Source organism: Dromaius novaehollandiae, chromosome 2 (genome assembly GCF_036370855.1).
Source record: "Dromaius novaehollandiae isolate bDroNov1 chromosome 2, bDroNov1.hap1, whole genome shotgun sequence".
Classification (NCBI taxonomy): domain Eukaryota; kingdom Metazoa; phylum Chordata; class Aves; order Casuariiformes; family Dromaiidae; genus Dromaius; species Dromaius novaehollandiae.
In genome coordinates this window covers 55,057,221-55,074,650 of record NC_088099.1, presented here as the reverse complement: position 1 = coordinate 55,074,650, position 17,430 = coordinate 55,057,221, and the positions used below count along the sequence as shown (strand labels likewise).

The 17,430-nt window shown below is 36.5% G+C and overlaps 1 protein-coding gene across 2 annotated transcripts in view; it reads right to left on the bottom strand.

The window, feature by feature from the left end:
* Positions 1–17,430, bottom strand: part of SEPTIN7 (septin 7) — a 79,133-nt gene that overhangs the window by 41,995 nt on the left and 19,708 nt on the right. The window lies entirely within an intron of this gene.

The following is a 17,430-nucleotide window of genomic DNA, read 5'->3' as shown; positions in this document are numbered from 1 at the left end:
TTTACATTACGTATTTCAGGCTAAACTATTTTTAAGACTTTGATCCAAACTCACTTATACTGGAAAATAAGATCAAAGTTATCTCTATCACTCTCCAAAACATCATCCCTTCCAAATTTCTATGAAAGTTAAAAAAACAAACAAAAATAACAAAAAATAAATAAAACCTCATCCTAATAATATTTAATTTAAATTATGGGCCTAAATTGCACCAGAGTGTTCAGGTACTGAGATGGTAACAGATTTGATCATAATTGGAAATATCTTGCCACTTTTCCTATCCAAGTTATACTCCACAATATCCTATTTTCTCTCAGTCTGCTAGGCAGCACTGCAATCTCTACCAGAGTGCTGTTCTTTTTCTTCTGACTACATAGAAAAGTTCGGCGGGATCCTTCTCCTTTAGCTAATGTTCTGGTTATCGGAAAAGGAGGAACCTCCTGCCTGAAGAGTAGAAGATACATTCTCTCATCTCTTCTTAGATTTGATGGCTTCCCCTTCCCCCCATCGTGATACTAAACTGTGTCATTTCCACTGCTTAATACACACCTGAAAGCCTAAACAAAGTTGACACATTTCTGGGTCAAAACATTTCCTAAAATGTGCCCATCTAAACTCCTGTAAGGGAATGCATTTAAAGAGTAGTCACTTAAAGATTTGAGTTAAAACACCTCTTTAAAAATAACCAATTTTAACCTGTCACTCCTGAAGTCCTCATACCAGTTCTACTTGGTAAAGAGCAAATAAAGAAAAAATCTCCCACTAAAAGCTCTGTGTTTGTTTTAATTTGAAAACTTTACTGCAACAATTTTTAAAAAGGGCTGGTTACCATGAAACTGCCTACAAGTGAGAAAGAGACTACACAGAGTGACCTGGATGGCTTCTTCCAGTCCCAAAGTAAAGGGGGTTTTTTGTTTTGTTTTTTTAACTGAAATTTTACCTGGAAACATTCAGAAATATAAATAGTCCATAAAGAGCTACATTCAGATCTTTAAGGCAGTGAGACAACAGTAATAGCTGCAGCACAGGAAGAAATACAAAGGACCTTTTCAGCTACAGTGCCTCCGATAACAGATGCACGATACTCCATCATTAAATTTGGTATTTCGGATCAGGTCGAAGGTGTTCAAAGCCACATCGGTATCACAGGATTTGTGCAGAAGCACAAAACACATGGTCACAGCTTTCTTACTGACCAGATTTTAAAGAGATCTTCACCCTTTAAGAAAAGACCCTAATAGAAAAATGTAAAGATCACTACAACTGTCTCTCTGTCTAATGGCCTTTACTCAGTATGCATTTTGAATAATTGCAAGTCTACTACAGATATACCATACCTTCCTGCATATATATTCCTTTATATATATAAATATATATATTTAATGCTTAACTGGCTATCTTCAAGTGTCATGAACAGGAACCATCAGGGAAGAAAATCATTAAAAATCCACAATCCATGAGAGAGAAGAAAGAATTACTTGCCAACTTCTTCATTAGGAAAAGCAAACCTAGCCCTTGGGGATCTGCTGAAGGCTTGTTATCTTTCTATGCTAAACATCAAGGCTACACGTTTACAGCATTAAGATCAGCAAGTTTGAAGCTCTTACCAGTGCCAAGTTTGCATCAGCTGACAAAGCAACCTAGCAGAACTATTCGGGCTAGTTCAATTTAGTGAGCTTATGCAAAATTACACGAAATGATGGGAGACAGCCTACTCAGGCTACTGAGCATTTTTTCCTTCAGCTAATTTCACTGGGCGGGGAGAGGCCCCAAACCACTAAACCCCAAACAGCCCCCCCCCCCCCCCAACCTGCAACCATACCACCTTTTACTGCCCTGTCTTCAGCACTCAACATTAAGTTGCATCAAGCCAGGTCTGCTATAGACCTAAATGCTCCAGAAGAGCATCAACTGACAATACTCTCTGAAAGAGCAGTGAACCAATAACACTTATCTTCATGCCAATGGTACAGAGAGGCTCAAAGAGCCAATTACAATATAGTAGATTAAAAAAAACTATCCAGAATAACTTCTTAAGAATGCTTCCTTATGCCTCTAATTCGCCTCCTCTCCACCCCGCACACTCCTGTTTCAGAAAAAGAAGAGTAAGACATTAACATTATGGAATAATACTAAAATGTATTTTATTTGAAATGGTTAAATTAGAGCTTACAGCCGGCATGTCAAATCAGCAATGTGCTTCTGTGGATTTTCAGAGTTTCTACACAAAACACACAGGCTTCTAAAATTTCCTGGTAGAAACCTACTTCTTTTTCTCTTTTTAAAGAATTCATCATCGTTTAACAGAAAACGAACTGCTTCCTAAGAAAAGCCAAACACTGCAAAATTTGAATAAAAATTTGTACTACAGGAACCAAACACAATCAGACACCACTCAAGGTCAAGTTGATGCTTTTACTGGAACAATGGCTATGCTCAGGAATTTGTCTTCATTGGTAAAGAGTTACTATGGGCTTTACTGCAACTATATACTTATAAAAACGTTTAGAAGTTTTGCACATTGTTACTGTACCATTTGTTCCACAACCAGCAGAACCAAGTCTGGTTTTCTAGATAGCATCTGTCGCTTCCTCCCAGGCAATTACCTCAGTTCCTCTTTCATCCATCTTGCCTCACTCTTCTCTTCCTCAAAAAATGGTCTTCTATGTGAGCTTCAAACCAGATGGACTGAATGCCCATTGGCAGTTGGAATCTACTAGGTGCATTCACAGACAGCATCTTCTGGTTTAGTTTTATCTGAAAGAAATCTGCTTCACATGCTGCAAGACTTCTCTATGATGTGAGTGAAAGCACAGTAAACAGGAACAATATGGAGATTCACTTCAAAAACGAAGTTAAGATCTGAACTAAAACTCCACTTTAGATGTAACAGATGCATGTAACATGCAATTTGGCCAGGCCAGAACCACAAGTGTCACTTGGCAGCCAGTAACACTTGTGCTAACTAATCAGCCAAATGACACCAACTGTAAAATGTAAAAGCTTTTTTGTTCCCAGTGAGAGAAAGTCAAATAATCCTATTGAAGTTCTGTAAAAACAGTGTCGGGATAATTACGTGAGATTTCTAATCTTTGGCATCACTTGAAATTGGTCAAGAGGTCTCAAAAGGTGATTGACAACAGGCAGCATGATCACGTTCTTCCTCCTTATGGGTGGAAGACTAAGTTTTCTGATGCCAGACAAAAGGTACAGGACAAAACAGCACCGATACTTTACAGACATCTGTAATTGAGTTAAGATACGAAAGCACTAATTTTACAGTCTGAACATGAAATACTTCTCCACTCTCTCTTTTGCATGATCACCCCTGGCCTTAGTTATCTGAAAGATTTTTCCTAGATAGAAGATCCAACCATACAGGTACACCTTTGTTTCCTTTGTGGATTGAACCATAAATTCCCCTTCTCCTCAAAACATAAGAGTCTCTCTTCCCACACCACCCAGGGATGGGAGTGAAGGAAGCTTTTGAATTAGTAATCACTAATCCAACCAAGAGAGGAACACAACCATAACAGCTGTTTTTTTTCCTTATGTCATATTTCATATGCATTTGTATTAATTGCTTCTGGACTCCAATTTCCTTACACAGAGCCTCTCCGTTGGTCTGTTTACTCCTCCCTTCAAGCACAGCAGCGCTGTTCCAGCTACAGCAGAGCAGTGCTTCCCGGTCCTTAATCCCCTCAGCTAACCGAGGCAGCCCTCATGAGCTGAGAGCCACCCCAGCAAAACCAGGTGGCAGTCAGCCAGCGAAGGCAGCAAGACTCGCACAGAAGAGCAGAGATGCGGAAATATTCCAATGATGACGGTGCCTTTTAAGTTGAAAAAAAATTATCAGGAGCAACCATTTGAGTCCACTATCAAACAGGGACAAGAAATTTGTTCTCTTAAGCTTCTCTTCATGAACCCTGCCCAAGAAAACAAACCCGAAACAGCCTATGTAAAACTATGCAATTCTGTAACCATACTCCTACTCTCAAATCTCAGAGATATGATAATCCACTGAATACATTTTATTTATAATTCTAATATTAATCCATTAAACCAGACAGCAACAAGCTGCAGAAAATGGCAAGACTATTCTGAGTACTACTTTGCAAGACATACATTTATACTTGCCAAGAAAATGCATTTAGCACTTTTGGATCATAGGGGAGGAAACTTCCTGCTGTCTCCGCCCTCGCACCTCTGAACAGGAAGGATGGCCCAGTGAGCAGCAAACACACTCACATCTGCCACATATTATTTTGCACCACAAGATCCCATATTATAAGACTTCATAAGAAGTCAACATATTTGAGAATCTTTTTGTATACAAGTTTTATGTAAAGTTATAAATAAATCAGTAGTATTAAAAAGTCACTAACGTGGCTTAAAAGCTGTCCTTACTTTTTTCTTTTACTTGCTTCTTTCTAAAATCATTATTCAACCCAAGGCAGAGGCCAATTACTGTTTTAGATCCAGTGAATTTAACAGAGCAGTATCAGTGTTAAACAAACACTACATTTCATAAATCCTCAAGCAAAAAGTGCCAAGAAAAATATTCATGTAGCAAGTCAGAAGGCTCTACTAATCCATACTATTCACAGCATACACAGCTAATATTTAGTTCTGATTTATGACCAATGCTAACTACTAATTAGCAGGCTTAGAACGGAGATATTAAGAAGTCTGTTCTGAAGGGCAAGCCAGAATAGTTTCAACAAGTTTGAGCAGTTAAGTCACAGTTACAATGAGTAAAATCACATACTGCCAAAAGAGAATACAAGGACAGTAAAAAACAACCACCAACCCCCACCCCCAAAACCCTCAAAAAACCACAACCTTTCAAAAGCAGCATAATGCAACAAAACTTAAATGCATGTAAAAAAGGTAATATTTTACTGCGTTTTAGTGAACTTTGTACTTTGTTGGGAACTTTTTAAGTATTCCAAGCCTCCTTGCTACTTTGCAAGATACTTACAAAAATTGCCAAAATACACAACCACAATTTCCATATCCACGTTTTGTTTATGAAAAAGTATAATCTCCATTTTCATATACTGAAGGCCTCTATAACTCTAGAGTGACATTAAGTCTCTCAAAGTAGCAGAACAAGGCAAAGAGCTTGGGAATCACTTCAGTATCACATCCCAGTATTCTTCTCGGCAATACTGGGCTCTGAAAAGAAAACCAGTATGTTCTGCCCTTCCGGACATGGCTGATATACTGTGATCCATCATTTTAAAGAGACTTCAGATTTATCTGTTATGTCAAACACCCTTTTTTTCAAGTCAGAAAACTGTCCCAGCTTCTCAACAAGCCACAAGGTAAAAACAAGAAAAACCCTCAGAATGACAATATCCATGGCGTGATTTAGAGTGGATGGAGTATCATGCCTCTGCAAGTACTAATTTTGTACTTACCCTTTCAGGTGCCAGTCTTTGTTAGATATGAGTCACATAAGACAAGTGAGAAAAAAAAGATCTACCCAGAAGATTACAGAATTTATATAGCAATACTTTGACTACAGAAAGGGTGGAACCAAAAAAAACATTTAAGCCTTCAAGAGGAAACACCCAGTGAGCGAACATGTTGGACAGAAAAGAAGAAACCTCTAATCAAAGAATTAAGGACAAGCATATAGGCTTGTAAAAAGGCATCCATGATACAATTTTCAGATCAATTTCAAAAGCTTAGGTAGAACATCAGCAACTGAATTTATCCTCAAGGAGACATTTATGCACAACATCCCAGGCACAGCACTTACAGACTCAGGACAGTCAGACATTCTCCCATAACAGATCTGCTTTGTCTGTCAAGCATCAAACGATTTATCCTGATCTTCTAAGGAAATACTGTATACCACCACCACTCCACTCAACTGCATGATTCCAGCATCTCTTGTCCCTGATTTGCAAGGACTTCAGTCCACTCAAAGAAAGGTCACAAACAGCTTTCATACTCAGGAAATTTGAAAGTACAGAAGCCCTGGCGGTAAGTGGGGTGCTGTCTGAGAAGCTCTTGTGGCAGATTGCAAGAGACTGAACAGAAATTGTTCTTCATTAGCAGATCTGACTAAGAGAGTTTCTTCCCCAGGAGCCACAGCTCCTTGCTGTCCCGTTTTACCATGTCACCAGCCAGCCAAAGGCTTCCACCTCCTCAGCTGCGCTTAGCACTAAATCAACCAAGTCGTGCGATTCTAACCGAGAGGGCAACACATGGCAGGAATACCTGTTCCAGTCAATTCTTTTTTAAAAAACTTCTTATCCATGTGAAGCCAATTACTAACTATTTTTACAAATGCAAATTGATTATATCATTTCAAAACTAAGTAGTATAACAAAGTTACCTTTGTCTTCTGGTTTGTCTTCCCTTCCAGTATATTCTCACCTTAACACCAAGCATACTAGGTTCTTATTTTCACCCAGAATGGCTTCAAGACCTTTAGCCTTTGCTCGCTTCTAGAGGCACATAAATGTGAAGCTATACATATGTTCTGACATACACAGTCACTTTGTTAAAACACGTGGAAAGAGCTAAAGGTGTTTCTGAACAGTGAATAACAGAAAGCCTTCCGGAAAGGGTCCAAAGCATATCAACACAAAAGACAGAGACATCAGAAACAAGATCTCTACAATTTACAGGGCAAGAAACGATGCTAAATATACTCAATACTAGTGCTATGACACAGCACCTTGAACAAAACAGGCAGAAACGCATGTGAGGATAGGGCCCTCACACTTCCGTTCTCAGGGGCATTATAACATAATCAAGGCATAAGCTAAGAAAAAACAACATACATAAACATCTACAGAAACAAAGACAGTTCTTCTAGCTACAGTACTATTTCTGGACACTAAAAACATTTCACAATTGCTTATTTATGCTCTGTTTCAAGCAATCTCATTTAAGAGCTTCATACTATATGAAGAAAAGCCAGCTGAATTTTTGAAATCCTTTTGTTCTGTAGATAGCAGACTAACATAAAGCTTCAGCCATGACAATATGTGGACTCTTATAAAAAGCCAAAAGAAAAAAAAAATCTTATACAGAAAATTGAGGCTGCAGTTCATTGGAAGGAAGAGAAGCTGTGTATTCAAGCATCTTCATAACAAATAAGAAAGAATAAATTGGTAACACTTATTGAAGCATTTAGGCCATATGAACAGTGCTGTAAGTGCTAGCAAATACACCAAAAATAGCTCACATGGAAGAACATGTTTTCAAATGTTTTCATTTCATTGCAAAATTCACAGAAGAGAAAATATATAGCAATCGCGGCTGATTAATCTAAATTTAGTGTATACATCCAACCCTATAAAAGACAGTCTGCAGTATCTCTAACTGCGTCAGAGTTAATTTTCTGTCTTTTCTGTAGAGTTTAAAGTGCGGGAGGCTCTCAAGCTCTTAACATTTCGTAAGAGGTAGTCTCAAATGTGATCAAAAGCAGGTTGATGGTTGGTGTTGTGCATATGTCTATATGAAGGAAACTAAAAAGAGCATTTTAGAATATGTAACACATTCCTTGGAAACTACAGGCTCAGTTCTAGTATACCTGCAAAGGTCTAGCCATCAATAGCAGACAGTTAGCAAGCTGCTTTCTCTTTCTTAAAAAAAAAAAAGAAATGAAATGTCTACAAAAAACAAGAAAAAATTGAAACCACACTTACTGATTGGACAGTGAAGGTGGTTCTGGAGAACTGAAGTTTTACAGCCAAGGATATGGATGAGAAATGCAACTTAAGTCTTTAATGACTTCCCTGGAAAGACGAATGGATTTCTTCAGAGGGAACATTGCATGAAGCACAGAGAGTGAACAGCACATAGAGCAAAGCATGAAATCCCCTCCCCAAAAAGGCTAAGATTGGAAGATAATGTAACAAGGGAATGCAAAAACTGTAGTCAGTAAAGATACATTACTTAAAGGTTACAGCTCTAGTCTTGGTGCTTATTTTTCAAGTCAGCAAGTTAAGGACCATCTAACCATAACCAAATTAGATCACTTACAAACAAGCAGTCAAGGAAAGAACAGCACTACCACATCTTTAGCAAAGCGGTTTTTTTTTAAATTTCATTGTAATAAACTATTCTTTTTAAATACGAATCCTATTCAACATTTATGAAAGTGTTTTTTTTTTTTAAAGCAGACAGCAGCAGCCATTTAAGGAGACTATTAAATAAGCAGTGTTGACAAACATAACATTATTTGAATACAGGGAAAGGTTTCCCTATATCTACCATCAGCTCATTTTACTTACTGGTTATGAGGAAACCTTTCTTGCCGTGCTTTCCAATGGCATAAAAACAGATTCAATAACATATCAGTTCAAAAATGCTAAAGGAATGAGTAAAATTGTTGATTATCTTGTTAACTATAAGATCTTTTCTTTAACAGTGCATTAAAAAAGACACACATTGACAAAGTTCTGATTTAACATATCCAAATTAGTGCCATTGAAATAAGAACTGCCATTAGATGCAATTTAATTGAACTCTTGTTTCCATCTGAAACAATCCTATTTAATCTTTAGTTAAAAAAAAAATTCAAGTAAAATGATTAATGAGAAGCTGAACCAAAGAACTGCAACCAGTAAAAATCAATCTCTAAAAAAATGGCCTAACATCACCTGATTAGCTACCTCAAAGCATGTAGGAACACAAATTTAGTCAGAGAAAAACTCTAAAAGATTTTAGATTCATAAAGATTTCAGAGTTTTTTCAACTCATGAACAACTTCTGCCATCTCCCTGAAATCTACTTTTGGTTCAAATAGTATAAAAGCATTTTTTAGTTCATTATTTTTTGAGACAATATAAAAAAGCCTAAATGGAAAAATGTAAAAGCTGGATGGTAACGACTCCTATGCAGCCTCTTATGCATATGATGAATACCTAGGTTATATCTGTCTGCCTCTGGAACTGGTTGGACTACAATGGGAAGTTAAGCCCACAAACGCTCTATCCAAAAACATCACTTTGGTTACAAGATTAACTTATTCATTCAAAAAATTGTTAGCATTTCCTGATACAACAAGCAGGAGTAACATTTTCAGCCAATAGCAAAACACAAACTATTTTCAACTCGTATACAATACATTCATCCGTACAAAAACTAACTTCTGACTCCTGAATGTTTATTGCTAAAAAATGGGTAAGACAGACCCTGAAATTTGGCAAAATGTAATCAAAAGAAACAACACCTCTAGAGTACGGAGAGAAACAGAACTATTAAAGTGCACAGAACTGGTTAGGAATAAATCAACACAACTTTGAATCTCTCTCCAGACCGGAGGCAAAGGAGGCCCCAGGAGCAGTCCAGCAGTAAGCTAGCACCTGATCATGCAGGCTAAGGAATGACAGATGGCAGAAGCGATACTAACTGCGTGACTTCCTTGCTTGTCATTACTTACAAGATGGACAACATTAGGTCACACCATACCAACGCACCACCAAAGCCAAGGACAACCCATTGACCTTTTGGGGGTAGAATCAAACAACTGTCCACCAACTGATAACCAAGGTAAGAAGCAAACATACCGATTAAGTAGCTCCCTTAAGATGTGTTTAAGCTTATATATTAAACACCATTATATCTCAGTATCTGCAATGTCATGACTAGAACATCAGTGGTGAACTATTCTTACTCTACCCTGAAAAAAGCAATTTTGTTTCAGTTAAATTGTTATCTACAAACTTGTAACCAACAGGAAAAGACCAGATTCAACTTCTGATGACTGCAATCAACAAAAATAAAGATATGAAATACCAAGAGAGTAACTGTGCACACGTGTGTCTGTGTGTGAAACATGGAAGCACAATTTTTCTTAGAATTAAAATGAAAAACTGGCAAGCTGGCCTAAGAAAAACAGGTTAGAGAAAGACAGTTACGTGGAAACATGGTATAAGTTACAGCTGGCATGAAGATGGCTAATACCATTCAAGGGTTAATTATACACACAAATATTGCAAAATTCCAAAATGCTTAGAAAAAGACATTGAAGATGACACCTACGCAATGCAGGGTATTAATATCTCCTTAGATGTTTTTCTTGAAATTCTCTTAATCCAGGGATCCACTAGAAACAGAGTTTTAAATACAGATAGATGTGAAGCAATTCATACCATTTGTCATGAGACTGACAAGGAAATGACCAAAGTGGACAGGAGAAAATGTTTCTAACAGAATCATCACTTGCTGAAGGAAACAAAAACCAAAAAGGTTATAAGAAGCTTTTTGCCAACTTATGAGTTCATATGCACACAGTTAGGTAGAAGTCTCTCCATCAAAACCATTGCTAGGAAACAAAAAAATTAAAAATAGAAATCATACTTTAACTGAAATGCTGCCACTTCAGGTTAATTATACCCACTAAAGCTTTTAAAACCTTAACTCCTTCCTTAATTCTCAAAACAATATTTTTTATATACTAATATTTTGTACTTCAAGTTGGTTGTCGGAACCCAAATTCTATACAGCTGCCTATTTTATGCCTGGAAGCAAAGTACTGAATGTACCTACCTTTAAGTGAGGTATCAGGAAGAGACACCATGCTGAAGTTTCGCTTCATATAATCTACTCAATAAGCCTGGCATCCAAACAATTGATAAAGAAAGAAAGGAAGAAAAAAGAAAAAAAAAGGCTATTTGAAAGCTGCTCAGTGAGCACTGCAGGCCCACCTACTGCTGTAAATTGCTAACAATGAAAAACAGAATTAAAGAGCAATCATTTCAATACCAGTGTAAATTGATTTTGACATTTTCTCTTTGGTATTAGAGTCTCTAATCATCCTTAGGTGTAAATTTGAGCTACAATACAGTGAGCAAGGGAAATGCTTAAAAGGAGTTTACAAAAATAAGATGGAAAAAACATTTTTTCCATCTTAAGTGACTAAAAATCTCTAAGCTAGAAGCAACTTGAGAGAACATTCAAAGAGCTATAGTTTCTAGATAAACTTGAACAGTAAATTGACTGTCTTTCAGTGATACTAAGCTTCAGCTGTAACATATGTAAAAAGGTTTCTCTTCCTCCATCACCTTTTGGACTTTGTGCAGTTTTTTTCCCATAAAACTAGGAAATGTCAAAGGAAAATACCACAAAGGAGGCAAGAAGAGCAGGTATGCCGCAAACCTCTGGGTTTCACTGCATTAAAAAGAAAAAAAAAAGGGGGGGGGGCTTTCTATTTAATGAGCCTATACTGCAAAATTTCACCTAAAAGTAACTCAGTGAAAAAGCATGCAATACCAGCTAGTAGCTCACCATTTAGACTGATTTTTCAAATCTTGAAGGGGTATTCAACTTTTCCACAGGTAGATCTTTAGAGTTCGTCTATTTTGCCTTTTCAAAAAACCTTAATCAATATCCTTCCATGAACAGGAGTGCTTTGCGACTGATCAGAAGTTACTCCCTCAACAAGGATCCTTCCAGGGGAAGGTTTCATCTCTGTGAATACTCTGGTGCCATTTTGAGTTCCACCAAATTTCTGTCTTTTTTTTTTTTTAAATGTCTGCCAATTCTCCTGCATTCAACATATTTTTGCCTCTGCATCTTATACAGAAGTTGATACTTATCAAGCTATCAATCGTAACGTTCTGTAGAGATTGTCACCAGAACACGCTGTATCCATAGAACCAGTACCTAAAGGGTAATTTTATTTTTTTTAGGTCACAAAATTCTTCAAAGAACCTTTATTTTGGTACTTTGCTGACACCTCGTAATCCTGTGAACAGAATATTTGTAAGTTAAAATCTTATTTTTTTTATCCAGTTTCCCAAGGGAGCCATCATGTCTGCAAGTTTCTATAGCTACCATTAAAAAAAATAAAAATAAAAATAAAGTGGTGTCTGTACAACACGTGAACCCAAACAAGTACTCTCCTTTTCAGAAAAGACACCCTGGGAGCTGAAAAGCTGCGGTCTGACCTAGCATGAGCCAACTGGCACAGCAGTGCTGGACAGTCAGTCAGCTATCATGCAAGTAGCTCAAAATGAGCTACAGCCAAAGTGATGGAGGAAAAAGTGACAGTTTTTAGAGTATGTGAAGAAATTACAGGAATTGAGGTACTCTGAGGAAGTGAAGTTACAGGGAAAAGGAGAGCAGAGAGACAGGATAGAGGCAAGAAAAACTAGGCTTTGCTAGTTCCTCTCCTTAGGAAGCTTTTTGTTTCCAAGTTATGAATGCCAGTGTAAACCCCTGACTGCAAGGAAAAGCTCAATACCTAAATAACGAAATAATGTAGCCTAGAGAAGCTAAGAATTGACTGTAAAGGTCAGAATTCACTTTTTTCTCCACCAAGTTTAAAGTGTGTTTTAATTGAAGCTTTATTTGTACTGCAGCAGAGCCTAGAGGCCTTGAAGATAAGGGCTGAGTTAGGCACTGACTATTCAGCAGGGGTTTCTCCACTACTCCTAATAAGCCAAAAATAAAGGACATACCAAAGGACAAACATACACTCGGACACCATGATAGTAGGGGCAATAGAGAAACCTTAAGAGGAGCACTGACTTTTCAAACCACAGCAGGTCAGCAAGGACTGGGAACATCTCAAAATGCTGTCCACTAATTGCACTGCCTGTCTACAAGTTATTTTACACATAATTATAACCCTATCCTGCCTCTCATGCGTAATGTTTTTGTTCCTGCCTTTAAAATGCAGCTGTATGGGCAAACCCCCCACCATTATACTAGCAAAAAAATAAAAATAAAAAAAAAGTAAATATGAACATCCAAGACTGGAAATACACTTGTTGGCTAGTTAAATAAACTAAACCAGAAAGTGAACAAATCAAGAGGGTAGTTCTAATCAGAACATAATCAATTACCGGAAGATATTAACATCAAACCAATCTAAACTTTCTTCTGTGACCAATAAAGCCATTTTAAAACCAGTGTGTTATTTTTTTTAAAGTAGCTTTCACTCTAAGTCTTACAAAACACAACCCTTTCCTCTGTGTCCAGGCCAGAAAGTCACGCTTAAAACAAAGCATTTTAGTGTGTGCATATAATTACAAATGAAACACAGTATCACGATTCCATAGGACATTTTCCTTTAAGCTGTAATCTATAGGTGACCTACAGGCTAAAGCAGTACTTAGAAAACAAAACAGACAATTTACTACAGCAGAGGTTTCAAAACAGCTTTCAGAGTCAGAGTGAGCTACCAAGCAGTTGTACAAGAAACTAGAACCACACAGAAAGGACCTCTGGAAAGTCACTTGACTGTAAGGATGCTACACTTCAAGTCAGAAGATTTAAGAAAACAGTCCAACTTCTTATAAGGTTCATGAAAGCTATAAGCATCTCAAAGCATACAGCTCTATGCAAGCCTACCCCAAATAACTATTCTTAAGCAGGTAGAGTCTACAGAGGAAAAGAATCAGGAGTTATGACTTTGTATCTATTTTGGCTTTTGTTCAAATCAAATGTTACCAATACTAATTTCAATACAACAAGAACAGAAGAGGGATTTCCTGATTCAGCCTTTAGAAAAACAACTCAGTGAAGAGTAACTGCATTCTTTCCATGTCTCATTACATTAAAACAAAAAGGAGAAAAACCACACCTACTACTTATATCAATGTAACCATATTAATAAACAGACATAGCTACCATTTCATAATTAGAGTTTCCTCTAACCATGAGCTACTGACAGCATTACTTTCAGAAGTTTGGTTTTCTTAAGAGTTAGACTTAGGCAGGCACTTACCTCCAAAAAAACTATACAGCAGAGAAATATGGAGACTTTGATTTTGATTTTAAACAGACCAAATATTTACACTGGATTCTCAAGTGTTTTAACAAGTGTCTTATACTTGAAGAAATTACACAAGATTATGAAGAAAACGGCTGGCAGAGACAAAGTTGACTTTTTCCCCCACTGGTATTGCACCATTGCATTTGAGAGGCAGAATTAGCTGCTTTAGAACACAATTTAAAGCTCTTCTTTTGAAAGCATCAAGAATCAAACTCATCTTAAGGCTGAGGCTACTGTGATTTATATCTTATCCCCAGAGGAGCCACTTGCTAGCTTTTATTCTACAAAACCAAGTAATATTCAAAAGCAGTGTAATTTAATTTTAACTACTGATTAGCCTTTCAGAATAGGACTAATGTTGAACTTATGGTCCCATGAAGATTTAAACACCAAGCAACATCCAAATTACAGCTGATCAAGTAGGAAAACAAAGGGCTTCTCGGTCTTCATTTTCTTAAGAAAAGTTTAAAAATACTACAAAAGGAAACAATACAATTTAGAAAAAAAATGCAAGTACAAATAGTTAATGAGTGTTTGAAACGTTTACTATGGCCAATTATATAGGAATCCCAGCTTCTGCCGAGATTAACTTTTTAATGATTCATAAAACATTAAATATGAAAAAGATATTTTAACATCAACCATTTATGTTTTTACATATATTTTACAAACACTTCACCCTTCACTTAGAATTAATGTAAACACCAGAACACTTAGCAATTAGTGACTGTATTTACCAAAAAGGTTTCATTACCAATATAAGCCTTGAATAAACTAATCTTACTGGGTCTATGACCCAAAGATCAAATTACAGGACCGTGTACCCACATGGCTGAAATACAGCCATTTCCAAAGCTACACCCCCAACCAACTTAGATCAGATCCAACAAAGGGCACCTAGATCCCGAATCTGGTCCCAGAAACCATACTCCAGGCTACTCAAGAATTACTAGGCCTTATGGACAGCCAGTTTTGAAAGCACTCTCCAACTTCTCTTGCACAATATAAGTGCAGGAAGCCAGGCAATTTCACTGCATACTGCTATAGACAGTCCCATCTTCTGCAGGACGATAACAGTAACTTGGCAGCTTGAGGAACATGCATCTTAGGGAACACATTCATGTTTTGCACATAGCAAAACTTTAGATAAGTCTGTAAAACTGATTTCCATCTAAAAATTCTTATCAGAAAAAGATTTTTAGATTTTGTTGGATGCTGTACTTACTACTTACTTAGTGACAAAAGGTGAAATACCATACAAAGTTACACTGAAAAATGAATTGTTTCTACAAGTCAGTACCATTGCACAACTACACTGGCAAGTCACCCAAAACACTGATTCAGTGACTTATAAACATTTTAAGACAGAGAAGCCAGTTATCTTAGTATACAAATCCATTAAAGTTTAAATGATAATTCCAGACTAACTGAATAACTGGAAAATAATTTTAAAAGAAATACATTAGCTGCAATGTCAAGCCTCACAAACATCTGAAAACACTTAGACACAGAAATCATAGAATCCTGAATACGATCTGCTTTCTTCCTTGTATCTGTTTAGCAATCACATGCATTTCTTCTCATTTTTCATTTCAGAACAAATGGATAACACAGTGACATTGAAGTATCTATAAATAAAGCACAGACAGCAGACCAGCAATTGTGCAGTCTACAGTAAAAAGGAAGCAATGCAAACATGATTTTCAGTAGTTGAAAGAGAAGAATATTTTAGATTATTTTAGGATGATACATACAGTATTCTTATTCAGCCAGCAGAGACCATATGCAGGTTAGCACTACATTCTAATACTTTTAATTCTTAATTGGTAGATTGTAGATAATTCCCTTTATTACAGAACCATATTGTAGCATCAGCTAAGGACCTCAACTCAAGTCAAAATACGCTACCACAAAGCATGAATGCAGCAACTGATAAGTACATTCCTAAAAATCTAATTGCGTATTACAGTTCAATGTTCAGTAATAGTGTTCAGTAATATACAAACTATTTTATCTCCATATTTAAAATAGATCTCTCTTATCAGGGCATACTACTGACAGATGCATCACTTTGAAATCCTGGAACAAAATTATTTTTTCCACAAGATGTTAACTTTCGCTGACTTTCAAGCACTGTGAAAAGGTGTATTGTTTTCTATTGACTCAGCTAAAACAAAATAGAAAAAAAGTGAATAATGCACTGAGCCATATGAGCATGTATCCTGTAACTGTCAGAACTGATTTTTATACCTAGAAGTGTTTGCACTGTCAAAGACAAATACCTGACATCTCTACGCTTCCCAAGAAAGGAGTGGGTGAATTCATTTTTAATTTAGAAAGCTGTTTTCTATAGAACACATTACTGACAATTCCCTCTGTAAACTTCCTGACAAGGGCACAAATATGCTCACAAATAGAATAAAGTCTTAGCAGCAAGTAGAAAAAGAGGTACTAAAAATAGGACTAGTACCAAAGTTTTCTGATCAACATCTTATTTTCCATCTAACTTTAGACCAGTTTTTCCTCTTAAGGGCCACTATTTTCTACAGTTCACCTAAGTAGAATTGCATTAGACTATTACAGATGAGTAAGAACACTATGGTACCTTTACACACTTCCTACAGTTCTAATATATACACTGCATCTACTCTTTGTGCCTTAACTTGTCACGAGAATGGAACTTAAAAGTGCAAATTATACCTCATTCTAGTACAATACTTAACCTGTTTTCATCTTTTTCAGTTATGAAATTATAAAGACAGTTCCCTCCCTCCCTCATCCCCTTTTTCACCTCTGTGGATAGCAGAAATCAAAACATTATTGTTAAGACTAAACAGAGTTTTGCAACAAATAATGAATTATGTAGTTGAATGCTTGAATATAAAGGAACTTCCAGAAAACCCTCAAACTTTATCATTTTTCTTTGATTGCAAAGCAAGTTAGTATTTTAATGATCTATTAAGAGTTTTTACCATTTTGAACCTAGATTTTTAACTCCAACAGTACTATTGTGTAACCTATCACATGGACATAATGCGTTGATGTTTTATCATCAATAGCATTGATGTTCTGTGCAGTTATTATCAATCTATCCAAACTACATACACACTGGTACAGTAATTTGTACTTTTATTATTTTAAATTCATTATCCACAAAGTTTAAGATGCTTTAACTGTTTGACATCACATCACATATGCATATCACAAAAGTACTCAAGAGAAGAGAAAAAGTGAAATCTGATGCCCAAGCAGGACAGATAACAAACTGGGAATATGAAGCACACATAACGAAGTGTTATGAGCAGCATTATTCATCCATACTAGTTGTAGTTTCAAATTCTCTGTAGTCCATATGAAACTCAATGTTTACATTTGGTTTTCTTTGCAACCATACAAACTAGAAAGGTTTGTTTAAATTAAAGCTTTGACTTTGTAGCACGGTTTTGTGGCCACAGAAGTGCAGGATATGCAGGATCACGATGACTGGTGAAGTGCAAGGAAAGACTAACTTTACTTTTGGGTCCTGGACTACCATGTTGTGCTCACAATAGTAAAAGTAATTCAGTTGTTATTTTAATGAAAATCTGAATTCAAATTACTTCTATTATATCATACTAGCAGTCACTTTAATTTAGACTAGATCTACACCAATCGTTTTTTTCCTTAGGCTATACGAGCTA